The sequence below is a fragment of the Oncorhynchus nerka genome, linkage group LG9b (assembly GCF_034236695.1).
Source record: "Oncorhynchus nerka isolate Pitt River linkage group LG9b, Oner_Uvic_2.0, whole genome shotgun sequence".
In the NCBI taxonomy this organism is placed as follows: Eukaryota; Metazoa; Chordata; class Actinopteri; order Salmoniformes; family Salmonidae; genus Oncorhynchus; species Oncorhynchus nerka.
Window position 1 is genome coordinate 46,523,304 of NC_088424.1, and position 22,045 is coordinate 46,545,348.

The 22,045-nt window shown below is 42.2% G+C and overlaps 1 pseudogene; it reads left to right on the forward strand.

Annotated features, from left to right (window-relative positions):
- The first annotated feature begins 444 nt into the window (after positions 1-444).
- Positions 445-20,211, forward strand: LOC115114783 (myosin heavy chain, fast skeletal muscle-like; annotated as a pseudogene).
- Positions 20,212-22,045: the final 1,834 nt, after the last annotated feature.

Genomic DNA, 22,045 nt, shown 5'->3' on the forward strand with positions numbered 1-22,045 from the left:
CTGTGGTAAGACTCTCTCCACCTCCTTAGATTTGACATTCACTCAGGTAGTAGCTAAATGCAACGTTTGAATTGAGTTCTGCATTTTCTTTGTGCACGTCTCTTATACGATTTTACAATATGCAATCAAGTGGCATTGATTAAAACTATTTTTATTATTATTATTTTAACATTAAAGGTGTTATCACTAAAAATCTATAACTTTAATTCACAGTCAAAAGTGGTGGTCCTGCACTTGTTTGTAAATTGAGGGGGTTGGTCTCAAATGTAACTGGGTTTTCAGAGGTATTTATTTACATTCTTGACCGAATGTCTAGTCATCTAAGTTGCCACCAGTAAAATGAAAGTTTCCAGTTGCACCCTGTAGTTGAATTGGACATGGCTGTAATGATTTGGGTTGAATGTTGGCATTCAAATGGTTTTCTAGCCTTTCAGGGGACTAAATGATAAGGCTTCAGAATTCACAACACCCTAATGTTTCACAGGCTCATCCAAGAAGTACAACTTCATCTGTAGGAGGGGAAAACGAAGGTGAGACATTGTTTGAGTCTTCATATAAAAACGATGAAAATATTGTGTAAGAGATACTGCTCATCTAACTCTGTTGACTGTGGAGGAAGCACCACAGAGTCATTCTAGTTTCCTTGTTTCATCTCTTTCCTAGTAATCCGTCACCATGAGTACGGACGCGGAGATGCAAATCTACGGCAAGGCTGCCTTGTACCTTCGTAAGCCTGAGAGGGAGAGGATGGAGGCACAAGCAGCACCTTTTGATTCAAAGAACGCCTGCTATGTGACAGACAAGGTGGAGCTGTACCTAAAGGGTTTGGTCACTGCCAGGGCCGACGGCAAGTGTACTGTGACAGTCACCAAACCTGACGGCAGTAAGGAGGTAAGTCTGATCTGAAAAGTATTCAAGTTCAACTTTGTGCCATTACTCTATTTCTTGAAAAATCATCCAAATGAATGAAACAAAATGCCTATAAGGCCATATGAAATCGGTAATAAAAGATCGTTTTTTTAAGTTGCCACCAGTAAAATGAAAGTTTCCAGTTGAACCTGTAGTTGAATTGGACATGGCTGTAATGATTTGGGTTGAATGATGGCATTCAAATTGTTTTCTAGCCTTTCTAGTCTGACCTTTAACAATGGAATGAATTATTGTTATTTATTAGTCAAGAATATCCATGCATGTGTCAATGGGCGATAACAGAGTAGTTGGATTCAACTGGGATATGCATTTAAAAAAAGATTGAACTAAATAATGAGCAAAACGCATTCAGTCATGTCCAGTTTGATCTGTGTGTAATGTAGATTTCTGACTGTTTCAGGAAGGAAAAGAGTTCAAAGAAGCAGACATCTATCAGATGAACCCCCCTAAGTACGACAAGATTGAGGACATGGCCATGATGACCTACCTGAATGAAGCCTCTGTGTTGTATAACCTCAAAGAGCGTTATGCAGCATGGATGATCTATGTAAGAAACCTGCATAAACATACACACACACATACGTCAACATAAGAAATACACACTTCCAGTACTACACATACATCAACATAAGAAATACACACATACAGTACTACACATACATCAACATAAGAAATACACACTTCCAGTACTACACATACATGAGCGGTATAAACCAAAACATACCACTACAGTAGACCAACAAGAAAACAAGTACATTTATCCGATTTGATTGAATCCCTTTCCTCCAGACCTACTCTGGGCTCTTCTGTGCCACGGTGAACCCCTACAAGTGGCTCCCCGTCTACGACGAAGAGGTCGTCAACGCCTACAGAGGGAAGAAGAGGATGGAGGCTCCACCCCATATCTTCTCTGTCTCTGACAACGCCTTTCAGTTCATGATGATTGGTACGAGCTCTCATGGATGGATGGATGGATGGATGGATGGATGGATGGATGGGATGGATGGATGGATGGGATGGATGGATGGGATGGGTGGGTGGGATGGGTGGGTGTTATGGAGGGAGGGAATCTACTGTTTCTCATGTAGGTTTGAACATTTTGTATTGAATATCTGATTTCATTAGCCTTAGAAAATGTTCCAAAATGAAATTCATGATATACCCATAATGTTGCTTAAGTATAATAAACATGATGTTTTTTGGTTCCAGATAAGGAGAACCAGTCCATCCTGATTACGTAAGTTGTTTGTGCTGAGCGATTAACCAAAATGTCTTTTTTTTTTTTATAACTAGGGAAAGGGGATACCTGGTCAGTTGCACAACTAAATGCATTATACCATTCCCCCTCTGGCCTTAGTGCTTCATCATTTAGTCACATTACTTTACTTTAATATTTAAGTTGTATACAGAACCCAGAGTCTCTGGTAGCACAGCTGGCGCAGCAATACAGCGGCCTTAACCACTGCGCCACTTGGGAGGCATCGCATTTGTTTATAATTTGATGACTTTATTTTTTAATTCCAAGTCATCATCTATTTTCTAGAGAGCTGCTGCCTATGTTGTCTGACAGAATCACTGTTATAGTAGTTCTTCAAAGTAAATAAGGCATACTTTTATGACTGCTGAATACCAACTATCCATCACTTAGATCATATATCAACATCTCTATATCCTTCTCTATCGCACGTCTTCTGTCTCTTCTCTCCCTCTCTGTGTAGGCGCACAATGGATTATAGTCATTGTAGTTAACACACTCAAACTGGTGTGCCTGGCACCTACCACCATACCCCGTTCAAAGGCACTTCAATCTTTTGTCTTGCCCATTCACCCTCTGAATAGCACACATACATAGTCCATGTCCCAATTGTCTCAAGGCCTAAAAATCCTTCTTTAACCCGTCTCCTCCCCTTTATCTACACTGATTGAAGTGGATTTAACAGGTGACATTAATAAGGGAGCGTAGCTTTCACCTGGGTTCACCTGGTCAGTCGATGTCATGGAAAGAGAATGTGTTCGTACTGTGTGGTACACTCAACATATATTTAATTGAGATATCATTGTTGGACATAAAAGACTGTAAAAAAATGTATAAATGGAAATCAGATCCAAGTTATAATGTAGGAAATCTGTTCTCAAAGTATTCCCACACATAAATAGAGAGACATATGTGATCATATCACAATGTAATCCAGGTTTGAAATTATGATGTTTTTGTTCAATCTGTTTGGGTTTATTGCAGTCAATTTGCACAAATTATTTGCAATTATGTTCCGGCCCCCTCCTCAGAAACAAAACAACATCTGCTTTAATGCATTTGGGATTATTTTGGACTAGGCTATGTGCAATAATACATCAATGAGTGGGAATATTTGTTAATTATTTACTTCTGTTAGAAAACAGGTCAACAGTGTATATTCTAATGCTATTTCTTAGTGAAAGCCAATCTGACACAATCTGTGACTAAAACCCCTCTTTCTCTGTCATATTAACCAGTGGAGAATCCGGTGCAGGAAAGACTGTCAACACCAAGCGTGTCATCCAGTACTTCGCCACCATTGCGGTATCTGGTGCCAAGAAGGAAGTAGACCCCAGCAAAATGCAGGTAGGTTGTGCCTTTTTAACACATTTCAGTTTGGTGTAAATGTTTTTTTTCCAGCGGTGAATCTTGTTTCAAGAAAGGGTTTACCAGTTTCTAAGCAACTTGTGTGTTTGTCTCAATCAGGGGTCTCTTGAGGATCAGATCATTGCAGCTAACCCTCTGCTGGAGTCTTACGGTAATGCCAAGACAGTGAGGAACGACAACTCGTCTCGCTTTGTAAGTTTGAAAGACATACTGTGGAAGTGACATTATATTTGGAAGAAAAAAAACATGTCAGTAGTTCCTTATAGTTATAACAGTCCAACAAACTAACATGTCAAGGGGTTCTATCAAATACCTATTTCTAACCCCCATGCTCTACTACAGGGTAAATTCATCAGGATTCACTTCCAAGCAGGCAAACTGGCTAAAGCTGATATTGAGACCTGTGAGTTGGATTTGATTGTTTGTCAATGCTTTCCATAATTCACACGGAATATTTTAGGAGATACATTCATCACATGTAATTCTCTCTCTCTCTCTCAGACCTGCTGGAGAAGTCCAGAGTGGCCTTCCAGCTGCCCGATGAGAGAGGCTACCACATCTTCTACCAGTTAATGACAGGCCACAAACCTGAACTAGTTGGTAAGGAAAAGTAGAGGTTGATGTGAAATTATTCACACCTCCATCTGTGGAACTTTAAAAAATAAAATAAATCATAGTTTATCTATTTATACTATTACAATGAGTACATCCAAGATAACAAGGCATCTAGACATGTGTCTGGTCTTTATAGATCTTTCATGGGAAAGACTGTGATGCCCTACTCTAGGAGCTTCAGTCCAGTCTTTTGATGCTATTTATTATATAATACATATAACCTCAGCAAAAAAAGAAACCTCTGACTGTCAACTGCGTTTATTATGTGTAAATATTTGTATGAACAGTATGGCTGGTGGCATTGTCATGCTGGAGGGTCATGTCAGGATGAGCCTGCGGGAAGGGTACCACATGAGGGAGGACGATGTCTTCCCTGTAACGCACAGCATTGAGATTGCCTGCAATGACAATGCAATGCCTGCAATGACAACAAGCTCAGGCCTCGGTGTAACGCTCATTCCTTCGACAATAAACGCAAATCCGACCATCACCCCTGGAGAGACAAAACCGCGACTCGTCAGTGAAGAACAATTTTTGCCGGTCATGTCTGGTCCAGCGACGGTGGGTTTGTGCCGGTGATGTCTGGTGAGGACCTGCCTTACTACAACAGGTCTACAAGCCCCCAGTCCAGCTTTCCAGTTTTCATAACTCCGACCTTTAATGCCTACCGTCTGTAAAATGTTAGTGTCTTAATGACCGTTCCACAGGTGCATGTTCATGAATTGTTTATGGTTCATTGAACAAGCATAGGAAACAGTGTTTAAACCATTTACAATGAAGATCTGTGAAGTGATTTGGATTTTTACTAATTATCTTTGAAAGACAGGGTCCTGAAAAGGGGACGTTTCTTTTTTTGCTGAGTTTATCCTTGAGTCCATCTACTGAGTAAAGGAGGGTGAGATACTGTAAAGGTGGGACAGGGGAATTCTACTAGATTTAACTGAGAAGCCATTCTCTGTTGTCCACAGAAATGACGCTCCTCACCACAAACCCCTACGACTTCCCCATGATCAGCCAGGGTCATATCGCTGTGCCCAGCATCAACGACAAGGAAGAGCTGGATGCCACAGACGTGAGTTATACAAAGGGCTAACCAAACTCTAGACATGGAACGGCTAGGAACATTGTGCAATTCCAACTTGGTGACAGATGGGCACCTTTTTGTTAGTTGACATGTGTCTCAAACCACTTGTCACGCCTCCACACTTCACCTTTAAGTACATGTAAGACAAGAGAGTGCCACTAAATGTCCTGCGGAACTGTGTAAAACTGCTCTTGTGCTGCCACATAATAGTGTTGGCCAAAAGTAATCATGTGAAACAGAGAAGCCAGTCAATTCTATCCATCCCGTTTGTTCTGGAGTGAGCACAGAACTGTAGTGTTCTGTAACAGACCAACCTACTGTTGAGTTCATCACTGTTGTACTTCCTCTCTAATTCCAGGATGCCATTACGATCCTGGGCTTCACTAATGATGAGAAGATGGCCATCTACAAGCTGACAGGAGCTGTAACGCACCATGGCAACTTGAAATTCAAGCAGAAGCAGCGTGAGGAGCAGGCCGAGCCAGACGGCACAGAGGGTGAGTCCCACTCATAGATATACAACATGTAAAGCGTTAGTCCCATTCACCAACATAGAAATAGAAACGGTAAGACAGACAGCACCACATCAAGGTCAGGTAGGAGATACACGATGGAGACTAAATTCCAACCTCCACAAAGATTTGAAACAAGAGGATGAGGATGACAATCAAAACCTGTCCAGTGTAACATCAGAAACAAGCGATCTGAGTACCTGAGTCTGTTGATGTTGGTTCTCTCTCCAGTGGCTGATAAAATCGGCTACCTGCTGGGCCTGAACTCAGCGGAGTTGCTGAAATGTCTGTGCTACCCCAGAGTGAAGGTCGGCAACGAGTATGTGACCAAGGGACAGACTGTGGCTCAGGTGAAGTGAAACACAGCATCTACCATTTTCTGAGCACCGGAATTATTTTGGGGATGAGAACATTGCCTTTATTTTCAATAGTCGGTCTAATGTTGTTTTTCCAAGCGCTTATCACCTTCTGGCTAGATATGGTCAATATCTCATGTATTCATTTGAGGTATTATCTTTGCAGGTTTATAATGCAGTCATGGCTCTGGCCAAGTCCATCTATGAGAGGATGTTCTTGTGGATGGTCATCCGTATCAACGAGATGTTGGACACCAAGAATCCAAGGCAGTTCTATATCGGTGTGCTCGACATTGCCGGGTTTGAGATCTTTGATGTGAGTACGAGACCAGAACAAGACAATTAGTTGTGATTGAGAGGGATTACAGCCTTGTACGATGAAATGATCCCTTTTGAAATTCTTTCAACAGTACAACAGCATGGAGCAACTGTGCATCAACTTCACCAATGAGAAACTGCAACAGTTTTTCAACCACACCATGTTCGTCCTGGAGCAAGAGGAGTACAAGAAGGAGGGAATTGTCTGGGAATTCATTGACTTCGGGCATGGACTTGGCTGCCTGCATTGAGCTTATTGAGAAGGTAAACTGTCTGTGAGGATTATACTGGACCACAACAGCAAAGCTCATAGCGAGTGATGTGTGTTATACTATCACAGAGGTACAAGGTTTCTGACGGTTGAGAACTCAATATGCCTCCATACATGTGACCCTTAATGAATTGAATCCTATAATAGCATGTTTACTAAAGGAATAAACGTTTCTTAAATCTATTTTCTTAAAGCCATTGGGCATCTTCTCCATCCTTGAAGAGGAGTGCATGTTCCCCAAGGCTTCAGACACTACCTTCAAGAACAAGTTGAACGACCAGCATCTTGGCAAAACCAAGGCGTTTGAGAAGCCCAAGCCTGCCAAAGGCAAGCCAGAGGCCCACTTCTCTCTCGTACACTACGCCGGCACTGTGGACTATAACATCACTGGCTGGCTGGATAAGAACAAGGACCCCCTGAACGAATCAGTTATTCTGATGTACGGGAAGTCCTCAGTCAAACTGTTGGCTACCCTGTACCCTGCTGCCCCACCTGAGGGTAAGACTAGCATCACATATCTACCTCAATGACCTGGTACCCCTTCACATCGACTCGTACTGGTACCCTGTGTATCTATAGCCAAGATATTGTTACTCATTGTGTATTTTTCCACATGTTATTATTTGTCATCTATATATTTCACTCTAAATTGTAGGTAAGTCAGCATTTCACTGTTGATCTACAACTGTTGTTTACGAAGCACGTGACAATTTAAACTGTTCTTGTCATTGAACGTATTACAATGTCTCAGGGTTCACTGGGTTCATTTTCTCCTACAATATGTGTTCATTTACACCATCTCATCGATACCAATTGCATTGAGATAAGTGTGAAGATATCCCGACATGATCTGGTTTATAATTAGTGTGCTTGCTGAAGACACCACCACTATAGATATCTTACATCTTATTATTATTCTACTTATTCTGCTCTAGGAAATGTACTTCTAATTACCTCTTGCCTTTCCCCTAATTTTAACAGATAAAGCCAAGAAAGGAGGCAAGAAGAAGGGTGGTTCCATGCAGACTGTGTCGTCCCAGTTCAGGGTGAGCTTTTGAAATGTATCTATTCAGACCTTCAAAAGGTGCAATGATAATCACAAATGATTTCTGAGAAAATGGTTTGTAACCCTCTTACAGGAGAACTTACACAAGCTGATGACCAACTTGAGGAGCACTCATCCTCACTTTGTGCGCTGCCTGATCCCCAACGAGTCAAAGACTCCAGGTGTATATTGAGTTAAATAGGACATCTTATCAGTACAGTATCACTACCCTTAACCATCTGAATCTTTAACCTGTTTATGATTATTAAAAGAGACTTGGTTTGTTTTACCAGGTCTGATGGAGAACTTCCTGGTTATCCACCAGCTCAGGTGTAATGGTGTTCTGGAGGGTATCAGGATCTGCAGAAAGGGCTTCCCCAGCAGAATCATCTATGCTGACTTCAAGCAGAGGTACATGCAGACAAATACTAATGAGCACAGTCACCGCACACACACCTGCGTTAAGGGTTTTCCCATCATCAGCATAGGCTTACCTTTCACGTAATTTGACCAACCTGTTACAATTTGACACATGTTAAAAATGTCTCCTCATTCAGGTATAAAGTACTGAATGCCAGTGTCATCCCAGAGGGCCAGTTCATGGACAACAAGAAGGCTTCTGAGAAGCTGCTTGGGTCCATTGATGTAAATCACGAGGATTATAAGTTTGGACACACCAAGGTCAGTCAAATACAACCCAGCCATGGCTGACAACACAACACAACTACAATGATGATAGAAACCTCAACCATTCAACATCTCTCCAGTTGATATATCCATGATATTGTTCTTTCTTCTTCATTTAACTAATTGAAAAGGTGGATAAACATTGTACCTTTTTTTCTCCATCATATTCAAACGTCAGAGAAACTCAACTCATTATCATGTGCATTGTGTTAGAGTGGTATGGCTGCAGTTATATCAGTAGACATTATTCATCTACAACTGTACAATAACTAACAACTTATAAACAACCTATCCCATGGTTTGTTTGTAAGAATTGCAATGTTTATGTGGTTCAATTCAGTCTAGTGGTGTTGTTCCCCTCTTTGGAGTCAACCATTTATATCTGTCCCCATCTGACTGTGGTTCCATTGACAACGTTAACCTGTTTCAGGTGTTCTTCAAAGCCGGTCTGCTGGGTGTCCTGGAGGAGATGAGAGATGAGAAGCTAGCAGCTCTGGTCGGCATGGTCCAGGCTCTCAGCCGTGGATTCCTCATGAGGAGAGAGTTCTCCAAGATGATGGAGAGGAGGTGAGAAATAGTAGACATCTTGGCAAAGCGTTCTGTCAACCCCCTGTATGTAATGCATTATTATTACATACTGTATGTGATGTGAGTTGATCAGAAGGAGAAAGTAGGTCTTCTAATGCTCTACTAACGCTGCAGTTTGGGAAACTGGCAAGCTGTTCAATAGTTCATTTAAATTTGGGATATTAACATATTCATTTCTTAAGAATACAAAATGCCTCATGAGCTCAGAACCTGTCAGTCCTGTGACCGAGAGAGCTGTCTATGAATTTAATAGAGGTTACATTTCAATTTAGACAGAAAAAAATCACATATACTGGAAAAACTTTTCCTTTGCAAAGTTTGTTCGTAGAATTACAGTAAAATCTCCTTTAGTTTCATTCTGTGAAATAACTGTTTATCTGCACAGTTCTTCCTGTGAAAGTGTTTTTGTTCAGCTGAAAAGGTGGCGCAGGGAATTCAAAAATATTCTTTAGAAATATTTAACTTTCACCCATTAACAAGTCCAATACCTCAAATGAAAGATAAACATCTTGTTCATCTACCCATCATGTCAGATTTTTTCAAATGTTTTACATTGAAAACACAACATATATTTATGTTAGACCACCACCAAACCAAAGAAAAAACAGCAATTTTTTCCAGCCAAAGATAAAATCACAAAAGCAGGATTAGAAATAAAATGAATCACTAAGCTCTTGAAAATCTTAATTAGATGACAGTCATATGACATGTTACACAGTACATTTATGTTTTGTTCGATAATATGCATTTTTATATCCACAAATCTCGGTTTACATTGATGCCATGTTCAGAAATTCCTCCAAAATATCGGGAGGAATTTATAGAAAGCTACGCCAGATAACAGAAATACTCATCATAAACTTTGACTAAAGATACATGTTCTACATATAATTAAAGATTATAGAACACTGGTTCTTAATGCAACCGCTGTGTCCGATTTTTAAAAAACATTACAGAAAAAGCCTAACATGCAATAATCTGAGACGGCGCTCAGACGTAACCTCCATGTTGGAGTCAACAGACATACAAAATTACAACATAAATATTCCCTTACCTTTGATGATCTTTCATCAGAATGTAGTGCAAGGAGTCCTAGTTCCACAATAAATCGTTGTTTTGTTCCATAATGTCCAATACTAGTGTCCAAGTAGCTGCATTTGCTATCACTTTCAGCTCACGTGCCCAAAAACTGACTGCTGGTCCAAGATAACTCGCACGAAAACTTCCAAAAGATATATTCCAGGTCGAATAAACTGGTCAAACTAAGTAGAGAATCAATCTTCAGGATGTTATTATTACATATATCCAATAACGTTCCAACCGGATCATACGTTTTCATCTGGAGCCGAATGGAACAGCCGTAGCACCCACAGAGAAATGCGTCACAGCAAAATGGCATTCTGTCGGGACACTGACTATTTTCCCTCCCATTAGGTCAAAGTTCACAGCAAATGCTCCATTACACTTTCTACTGAATGAGGCCATCTAGTGGAAGGCGTAGGAAGTGCTTCCAGATCCATATCTTGTTGGGAAAGGAGGGGGCGATGATGTCAAAGTTGCCCCAACTTTCAGAATTTCACTTCTTGTTTGGAAGATTGCTTGCCCTATGAGTTCTGTTATACTCACAGACATAATTCAAACAGTTTTAGAAACGTCAGAGTGTTTTCTATCCAATAGTAATAATAATATGCATATATTAGCAATCTAGGACAGAGTTTGATGCAGTTCACTATGGGCACGCAATTAATCCAAAGTGAAAATACTGCCCCCTATCCTCAACAAGTTTTAATTAAACTTTTAAATAAATGTTTTTTTGTTTGGTAAATATTTTCAAGTGTCTTCCATGACTATGCCTGTTACATTTCTCAAGCCCAATTCCTCAACTGTATACCATAATGTAGTGGGGTGGCAGGTAGCCTAGTGGTTAGCGCATTGGACTAGTAACCGAAAGGTTGCAAGATCGAATCTCCGAGTTGACAAGGTTCAAATCTGTCGTTCTGCCCCTGAACAAGGCAGTTAACCCACTGTTCCTAGGCCATAATTGAATATATGAAATTGTTCTTAACTGACTTGCCTAGTTGAATAAAGACGTGTTTTTAAATAAGCATGCCACTCTATCCTTTCTGTCGACCAGAGAGTCCATCTTCTCCATCCAGTACAACATCCGCTCATTCATGAATGTGAAAACCTGGCCATGGATGAAGTTGTACTTTAAGATCAAGCCCCTGCTGCAGAGCGCTGAGACTGAGAAGGAGCTGGCCAACATGAAGGAGAACTATGAGAAGATGAAGACAGACCTGGCCAAGGCTCTGGCCACCAAGAAGCATTTGGAGGAGAAGTTAGTGGCCCTGGTGCAGGAGAGGGCAGACCTGGCTCTCCAAGTTGCATCTGTGAGTGACCAACGACCCTCATAAAGGCATATTGACACACAAATCAATACTGTGAAGTATGTGGCTACCTCCCACATTTTTATAGCCCATGTTAAAAATATATTTCATGAATTTATATTGAATTGCTCCGATCTCTGACTAAATTAAGTCTATATTTTGATACACAAAGTGAGGCCTCTGTGTTTTTCTCCTGTTCTGAAACCAGGAAGGTGAGAGTCTGAACGATGCTGAGGAAAGGTGCGGGGGCTCATCAAGAGCAAGATCCAGCTGGAGGCCAAACTCAAAGAGATGACTGAGAGGCTGGAGGATGAGGAGGAGATGAATGCTGAGTTGACTGCCAAGAAGAGGAAGCTGGAGGACGAGTGCTCTGAGCTGAAGAAGGATATTGATGACCTGGAGCTCACCCTAGCCAAAGTGGAGAAGGAGAAGCACGCCACTGAAAACAAGGTCTCGTGTTTTTACCAGTGACAGTATAACCACCAAACAATAATCAACTCAAAACATAGCTTAACAGAAATGGAATTCAAGTTGTATTGTGGGTGCAGGAAAAATGAAAAATTGTTGATTTTCAGTTGCGGAGTACTCCCCACACTCATTGCACGTTCCCCCTCGTTTATGAATGCCATTCAGTACACTGGCATGGTGTACACTGCCATCTAGTGTTGAATATATGGTACTGTACTTGGTGACCCATTTCTAATATAATTTAAATGAATGCAAAATATATCAAACTAAATCTCTCCTTTAAAGACTAATTTTGTTTGGCGGTTTTCAGGTTAAAAACCTGACAGAAGAGATGGCGTCTTTGGATGAGAGTGTTGCCAAGCTGACCAAGGAGAAGAAAGCCCTCCAAGAGGCCCACCAGCAGACACTGGACGACCTGCAGGCAGAAGAGGACAAAGTCAACACTCTGACCAAGGCCAAGACCAAGCTGGAACAGCAAGTGGACGACGTGAGAGGAGTTTGACATTTTGGCCATGATAGTATGTGAGATGATATTATCTTCAGTTGTTAAGATTTGAACATTGTGGTTATATCTTATAGCTTGAGGGTTCTCTGGAGCAAGAGAAGAAGCTCCGTATGGACCTTGAGAGAGCCAAGAGAAAGCTGGAGGGAGATCTGAAACTGGCCCAGGAGTCCATAATGGACCTGGAGAATGACAAGCAGCAAGCCGATGAGAAAATCAAGAAGTAAACACACAGTCCTACCTGCCATAATGATCAAAATAATGGTTGTTCTTGACTAATCCTTGTAATTATGAATTACCATTTGCATGTGATTCTTGAAAGAAAACTGAATGGTATGATACTCTCTCTTTACAATATCGAACCAAAACTCTGCAATCTACGTGTTTGTGTTTCTTAGAAAGGAGTTTGAGACCAGCCAGCTCCTCAGCAAGGTTGAGGATGAACAGTCTCTGGGAGCTCAGTTGCAGAAGAAGATCAAGGAACTCCAGGTACAGTACAGGATCTCAGCTCCAGTACAGGAAAGCCAACACCTGAATCATTTCCTTCATTTCCTGAAAACAATTAATCTGGTAGCATACATTTTTCCTGGTGGCTTCTGATGGCTCAGTAGGATGGAAGATGGTGCTTCTTACTGGTCCTTCTTACCATTGTAAAGATGGTGCTTTTTACCATTGTGGTTTTGGTTCCTGCGTGGGCAAGTTAATACGGAATATATTAGTGGAACTGGCTTAGTTTGCACAAATGTAATTGTTTCAACTGCATTGTAGTGTTCATTCCTCCTGGTCCTGCCCCCTGTTCTAGGCCCGTATTGAGGAGCTGGAGGAGGAAATTGAGGCTGAGCGTGCTGCCAGGGCTAAGGTTGAGAAGCAAAGGGCCGATCTCTCCAGGGAACTTGAGGAGATCAGCGAGAGGCTGGAGGAGGCCGGAGGCGCTACTGCTGCTCAGATTGATATGAACAAGAAGCGTGAGGCTGAGTTCCAGAAGCTGCGTCGTGATCTTGAAGAGTCCACTTTGCAGCATGAGGCCACAGCCGCCGCTCTGCGCAAGAAGCAGGCCGACAGTGTGGCTGAGCTCGGGGAGCAGATCGACAACCTGCAACGCGTCAAGCAGAAGCTAGAGAAGGAGAAGAGCGAGTACAAGATGGAGATTGATGACCTCTCCAGCAACATGGAGGCCGTCGCCAAGGCTAAGGTGAGTAGTGATATTTTGATCAAGCAGTGTTGAGGAGGGTCAAAATACATTACCATTCAAGAGAACTGCAGCTGACAGGAGTCCCATATATAAAGTAATGATGGAACATGTTTCACTAACAGGGCAATCTGGAGAAGATGTGCCGTACTCTTGAGGACCAGCTGAGTGAGCTCAAGACTAAGAATGATGAGAATGTTCGCCAGGTCAACGACATCAGCGGACAGAGGGCCAGACTCCTGACAGAAAATGGTACCATCATCAACAATGAACAACAAACTGATGCTTTCTTTCAGTAAAACACAATAACATGTATTGTAGGATATATCCTGATAGTCCAGTCCACAATAGTCTCTAGTGTACTATTCACCACATCACAATGCCCTACAATACCTAAAAATACATTTTCAATCTTAGGAGGTCAGAGACCCCATTAACAAGGTATCCCTCTATCTCTGCAGGTGAGTTTGGACGCCAGCTGGAGGAGAAGGAAGCCCTGGTGTCTCAGCTGACCAGAGGAAAACAGGCCTTCACCCAGCAGGTGGAGGAGCTGAAGAGGCAGATTGAGGAGGAGGTCAAGGTAAGGGACATAAAACGGACACTACCGACCACAGAGTTAATAGCCATATCTTCATATAGATGGTGACTACGCCACCCTCAGAGACTTTTACTGTCATTTGCTGTACTATCTCTCTAATATCTCTTTGTCGTTCTCTTTCACAGGCTAAAAACGCCCTGGCCCACGGTGTCCAGTCTGCCCGCCATGACTGTGACCTCCTGAGAGAGCAGTTTGAGGAGGAGCAGGAGGCCAAGGCAGAGCTGCAGCGCGGCATGTCCAAAGCGAACAGTGAGGTGGCTCAGTGGAGGACTAAGTATGAAACTGATGCCATCCAGCGCACAGAGGAGCTGGAGGAGGCCAAGTGAGTCACACGCAACAGCAACAACTCAAATATACAGTGTGGATGGTGAGGGTCCATATGTATTGTAACATTCCTACACCCTCTGTCGTCAAACAGGAAGAAGCTGGCCCAGCGTCTGCAGGACGCTGAGGAGACCATTGAGGCGACCAACTCCAAGTGCTCCTCCCTGGAGAAGACCAAGCAGAGGCTGCAGGGAGAGGTGGAGGACCTCATGATTGACGTTGAGAGAGCCAACGCCACTGCCGCCAACCTAGACAAGAAGCAGCGTAACTTTGATAAGGTGAAAATAAATAAACCTCACACTAGGTTGACATTTTCTGTCTGCTATATGATCAATTGTGGTATAATTGTAGCATTTTTCTGATTTAAAACTCTTCATCAATTGCTTGAAATGAAAATCCCATGGATTCGCCCTAGGTCCTGGCAGAGTGGAAGCAGAAGTATGAGGAGGGTCAGGCTGAGCTGGAAGGAGCTCAGAAGGAGGCTCGCTCTATGAGCACTGAACTCTTCAAGTTGAAGAACTCCTACGAGGAGGCTCTGGATCATCTGGAGACTCTGAAGAGAGAGAACAAGAACCTGCAACGTGAGCATTTGACAGCAGTTTTACTTGGCTCATGTTTGACTAGCGTTTTGAACATTTTGGAAACTGTAACCATCAAAATTACTATTACACCATTTTAGAACGGTATAAAATGAAATAAAAACGTAACTTGTTATCGGTGTTCCTTTGAACAGCCCAAGGAAGTGGGGGCAATTAGATTTGCAAGACTGTATGAAGTGCTGATTAATTAATTAATTATTATGATTGAAGGTGTTTTCGTAAATTCCATCTGGAGTGCCAGAGTGCGCTCTGGGCGTTTGTAAATTCATAGTTTAATGCTCTCGGAGAGTTCAAAGCACACACTGGACACTGGCCTACGAGTAGGTTTATTTCCAGCGTTCTGACCTCACAACAGCAGTCAAGCACCCAAGCTAACTGGCTAACGTTGGCTAGCTATTTCCAGACACAAATGAGAGAAGACCTCACTCTGACCATGTTACTCACCCAAGCAGAGCATGTTACTCTCCCTAGCAGAGCTGGTTAGGCTGTTTTCCTGTTATCCAGAGCGTTGGTGACTGTAACTGTGCTGCTGGCCACAATTTAAATACGCTTTATTGCCGAAGTTTACTGACATCGACCATCTTCAAAGGGTGTTCAACATTCATAAATTCATCAATTATTCTGTGCTCTGGCACATGCAGACGAGAGTGCTCTGAAATCAGAGTAGGTAGCCAGAGTGAATTTACGAACGCACACTCAATGTCAACTTCAGCGCATTGGAGATATCCACTGAAAATCTCCCAAGTCTGAACTGCTCCTGTGTTTGTGTGTGCAGAGGAGATCTCTGATCTGACTGAGCAGATTGGAGAGACTGGCAAGAGCATCCATGAGTTGGAGAAGGCCAAGAAGACCGTGGAGACAGAGAAGTCTGAGATCCAGACCGCTCTGGAGGAGGCGGAGGTACAAACTGCAGCTGTTTGATGGGAAATCAGTGTAACAATAGCCAATGCCAGCTACAGTTCAATGCTCCCTGTATTTGTGTTTATTGTAGTTATATATATTTAATTCCTTGTGTTATTCACATCCAAATGCGTTGAACACAATTTACCCGACTGCTTCTCCTTGTCCAGGGAACACTGGAGCACGAGGAATCCAAGATTCTGCGTGTGCAGCTGGAGCTGAACCAGATCAAGGGTGAGGTGGACAGGAAGCTGGCTGAGAAGGACGAGGAGATGGAGCAGATCAAGAGGAACAGCCAGAGGATGATTGACTCCATGCAGAGCACCCTGGACTCTGAGGTCAGGAGCAGGAATGACGCCCTGAGGGTGAAGAAGAAGATGGAGGGAGACCTGAACGAGATGGAAGTCCAGCTGAGCCACTCCAACAGGCAGGCCGCTGAGGCCCAGAAACAGCTGAGGAACGTCCAGGGCCTGCTCAAGGTAAAGGGACTGGGATATCAGGCTCAAACACCTGAAGATGGAGAGGGATTTGTTTGTGAATCTGTAGAAAAGAATAGAACAGAGAAATTGAATAGTGTTGACTAATATACTGTAGAAAGGTAGGGATATTGGGGAAATTCTTACCAATGAACAGTTCTATCACAAATCCTATCGCCTCTACTTCCACAAGTCCTAATGAACCTATGTCATTTTGAACCCCAGGATGCCCAATTGCACCTTGATGACGCTGTCCGTGCCTCAGAGGACATGAAGGAGCAGGTAGCCATGGTGGAGCGCAGGAACGGTCTGATGGTGGCTGAAATTGAGGAGCTGAGAGTTGCTCTGGAGCAGACTGAGAGAGGCCGCAAAGTGGCTGAGACTGAGCTGGTAGATGCCAGCGAGCGCGTTGGACTCCTGCACTCCCAGGTGCGGCTCTAAGCCATTTCTCATTCAACTCAACCAAGCATACCTTTCCTGCCTTGTGACTTACTTGTAAGTTCTCTTGAGATTCAAACAAATTGTCTTGTTTCATCCTCCAGAACACCAGCCTTCTGAACACCAAGAAGAAGCTGGAGACTGACCTGGTGCAGGTGCAGGGAGAGGTGGACGACATCGTCCAGGAGGCCAGGAACGCAGAGGAGAAGGCCAAGAAGGCCATCACTGACGTGGGTTCTTATGATCTATTGAATTACATCCACTTGATTTTGTCACCAAGGGCCAATGGTTGCTGGGCTGGTTTACCACAACAAAGATCTCAGAGGGATGTTATGATTGGTGCCAAATGGTGCATAAATTAAACAAACTACCATTCCAGGCGGCCATGATGGCTGAGGAGCTGAAGAAGGAGCAGGACACCAGCTCTCACCTGGAGAGGATGAAGAAGAACCTGGAGATCACAGTCAAGGACCTGCAGCACCGACTGGATGAGGCTGAGAATCTGGCCATGAAGGGAGGCAAGAAGCAGCTCCAGAAACTGGAGTCCAGGGTGAGTTACCAGCAGGGTGGATTAGGACATATTGAAAGACTGATTTCTGGAAATGTATTTGATAACATACTCAGGACCATTGTGTAATGACTTTTTCTCTCAATAACCCACCAAGATAATGAACAGCTGTTATCATTACAGACAATTCAATTAGACAACAATTTTGCCTCCTTGACTGAGTAGAACAATATACCTCTGTTTTACAAAGATTTGTTACGTCTGATTTCACCCCCTCAAACAAATGCCTACGTTAATTTCTTCCAAACAAGGTTCGTGAGCTCGAGACTGAGGTGGAGGCCGAGCAGAGAAGAGGTGCAGACGCAGTCAAGGGAGTCCGCAAGTATGAGCGCAGAGTCAAGGAGCTCACTTACCAGGTAAAGAGAAAGCACCTTCTACAAACACTTCCCACTGGGCACACTGGTTAAATCAACATTGTTTCCACGTCATTTCAATGAAAATACATTGAACCAATGTGAAATAAATGCCCAGTGGGTTGATGCAAACAGACAGGTTTGTGTATAAAACTACTGGGCTTTGATTCTTTGATCTTCTCCCACAGACTGAGGAGGATAGGAAGAACGTTGGCAGACTTCAGGACCTGGTAGATAAGCTGCAGATGAAAGTGAAGGCCTACAAGAGACAGGCTGAGGAAGCGGTGAGCAGCCTTCATTAGTCAAATACTCTGAAAGCATACATTCAAAAACATATTTCTTCCCTAGGAGACATTACAACATTTTAGTTTATGCTTTTCAAATGCTTCGCAAAGAAGGGCACTGATTGGTAAGCTGAAGAAAGCTGACGCTGAGTGTCCTTTTGAGCATGGTGAAGTTTTTAACAAGGCTTTCAATGTTGTATCAATATACCCAGTCACTACAAAGATACAGACATCCTTCCTAACAGAGTAGCCGGGGAGGAAGTGAACCGATCAGTCATTTTATCCTGAGGGCATTGGCGAGTTTAAAACGGTTACAGAGTTTAATGGCTGTGATAGGAGAAAACTGAGGAAGGATCAGGAACATTGTAGTTACTTTACTAACCTAAATGACAGAGTGAAAAGGAAGCCTGTCCAGTATAAAAATATTCCAAAACATGCATCCTTTTTGCAACAACCCACAGGGCACAGACATTTCTTGGTCTAGTTTTGAATTTAGTTGTCAACTAACTGAATTCAACGTGAAATCAACAACAAATGTCACCACTTCTATGAATTAAGGTAAAATCTTGGTTGAAAAAAAAGACAAAAAGTTGATTACTTGTTGCAAATCAAATCATTTTTCCATGTTGAGTCAACATCATCACTTTTTTGGTTGTATAAACAACGTTGATTCAACCATTTTTTGCCCATCAGGAAGGCACTAAAGTAATACCGCAAAAAAGCATAGTATTTTCAAGCATGATGATGGCTGCATCATGTTATGGGTATGCTTGTCATCGGCAAGGACTGGGGAGTTTTTCAGTACAAAAAAAACATGAGCTCGGCAAAGACAAAAATCCTAGAGGAAAAACTTGGTTCAGTCTGCTTTTCACCAGACACTAGGAGATTAATTCACCTTTCAGCAAGACAATAACCCATAACACAAGGCCAAGTCTACACTGGATTTGCTTACCAGGGAGACAAGGAATGTTCCTGATTGGCCAAGTTACAGTTTTGACTTAAATCTGCTTGAAAGTCTATGGTGAGACTTAAATATGTCTATCTAGCAGTGATTAACATCCAAATCGACAGTGCATGAAGAATTTTGAAAGTAATAATGGGCTAGTATTGAACGGTCCAGGTGTGTAAAGCTCTCAGAGACTGACCCAAAAAGATTTATATTGACTCGGGGGCTACATATATATATATTTTTTATATATAGATGTATACACATGCAAAAGTATGTGGACACCCCTTCAAATATTTCAGCCACATCCGTTGCTGACAGGTGTATAAAATTGAGCACACAGTCATGCAATCGCCATAGACAAAGACATTGTTCTATTTTTCATTCTTTTTTTATTTATTGGAATCCAGTTTGTCATTCCAGAGCAGTTTGTGTAGATAGATGATATTATTTTTTTGTCAACTATCTCCCTACATACTTTGCAATCCTAAATTTGTCATATACAAATAAAAATAAAAACATAAAATACTTTTAAAATCATATTAATTTGCTACCTGAAGCTTCAAACTTTGAATGCTGATGTTGTGCTCTCCCTCTCTGTTCCTCACACAGGAGGAACAAGCCAACGGCCACATGTCTAAGTTCCGGAAGGTTCAGCATGAACTGGAGGAGGCTGAAGAGCGTGCTGACATCGCTGAGACTCAAGTCAACAAGCTCAGAGCCAAATCTCGCAGCACTGGAAAGGTACAGAGCTGCTACTAATTCTACATCTGACTCATGCTCAGATATGACCACATCAACACCACCTATGATTCAGTCTTCACAGAAATCAATATTGACCTTTAACACTCACTATCATGTAGGTATTTCAGACTGCTAATAAGTACATTTCATGTAGCGCAAAAAAAAAAACTAGATTAAGGCTGAACCTTAAATGCTGGACACATTATACTCTTTCCAAGTGTAAACACACTCATGAATAAAGATTTGTCATTTTCTTTGTTTTTTACAGGGCAAAGAAGTTGCTGAATAAACAAGATAAGAAGTTGCTGAATAAACAAGACAAACATCTTATATCATTTTCCTGTGTTGCATAAAATATGATTTTCATGGTGAAAATGATTGTTGATTAAAAACATGTAGGCCTACATACCCCTTGTGACGGTGGACTTATTACTCAGCAAACAGTTTGTTCATACCATAAAAATATTGTAATTTGTACCATATTGTATTCTGGGATTACAACAACAAATGTCACGTATTTTGGTAAACAGATGAGTGATGGGGCTGGAGAAATGCAACCAATCTGAAATTCATAGACTGAGCTATGGATGCCTAAAATCTCAAATGAACCCTTTACACTTGGAGGGGATATATTGACCTACAGTATATGGAAAGGCCCAAATTGAAACATTTCATAAAATAAATAAAGAGAGAAGCTGACGCATAACCGTGGTAGCAATTGAAAGGGAACACTGGAGATTATGGTGACATTCTCAGAACAAAGTTCTCAGGAAACAGACTGGATGACACATCATCTCTGGTGATCAGACTACGTAAACATACTGTAAATGTGGTGGTGGAAAAATAACCCAATTGTCTTACTTGACTAAAAATGAAGATACCTTCTGTGGAAGAGCAGGGGGTTTGGTCGAGACGTTTACACATATCAGATAGACAGAATTGCATTAGCTCAGTTTCAAGGGTGTTTATTTAAATAAGAAACAAAAAGGACTTCTCTGGGAAACTGTTCTCTGAGCTCCTGCTGTCTCCAATGGAGAACAAAACCCAACTCCCTCCGTAATCTCTGGTACTGCCCACAACTATACAGGAGTAACCTCTCTTCCCCAGTTACCACCCCCATGTGCTGCCGTTCTGGCAGCTTTATGGGACTCGTCCAGCTGGTGAGCGATTAGCCCTTTGATTACTCACCAACCATAATCATCCTCAATTATTCCTCTCCGGAGAGCCCGTCGAGACCTGGCACGTTCAGCAGAGGGAGACATCGCCGCGTGCTGTCGACTCCTTCTGTCACGAGGCCTCGATGAGTCTCCCCTGGGTGGCTAAACTGCGGTACACCACACTTCATAAAAAATGACTCAAATGAAAGTGAGTCACCCAGTAAATTACAAATTGAGTAAAAGTCAACGCCTCTGGTTTTCAATATAAGAAATCATTTCAAATTCCTTATATAACGCTGACCAGACGGCACATTTTTCTTGTTGTTTCAGTTTAATTTAGCGATAGCCATGGTCACATTCCAACACTCAGGCATCATTTACAAACAAGGCTGTTGTGTTTATTGAGTCTGCCTTATCAGAGGCAGAAGGGAGGACCATGTGTTCTATAGATGTATTGGACCATTTTCCTGTCCTGCTAAGAAATCAAATGTCATGAATTGGGTGTCAGAGAAAATGTTTGAGTAAAATGTATATATTTTCTTTAGGAATAAATCGGAATAAAAGTAAAAGTTGTCAGAAATATAACTAGTAAAGAACAGATACCCCCCCCCCAAAAAAAGTTTAGTTACTTCATACCACTGAATAAATGGCTAATGAACATCTGACCAAATTATGTGAGATTTTAGTTCTGGGTGAACTGAGATTATGCCCACAAATGGTAAAAGAAATGACAAACATGATAATGATTTATCATTAGCCATTTTGCATTTCCAATAGTGTTTGGGCAGATATACACTTCTGGAGAGGGACACTCTGTCCCTCCTTGGCTTGTGTCCTCGTCAAACTCGGGGTCGATGTAGAAGAACAAAAGATACGTCCACTTCCACTTTAGGGTTCAACCGCTGCTCCTCAAAACAGAAACAGTGGGAGGAGGAAAGAGAAACGTGTGTTAAACATTCAGATAGACAAGACTCAATATGGAGGTCAACGTCCCTAAACCAAGCAAAACAAATGTAGATGAAGCTGTACGTGAGCTGCGGTACTTCCCCAAAAAGTCTTGCAGTCAATGAAGAGATGAACACG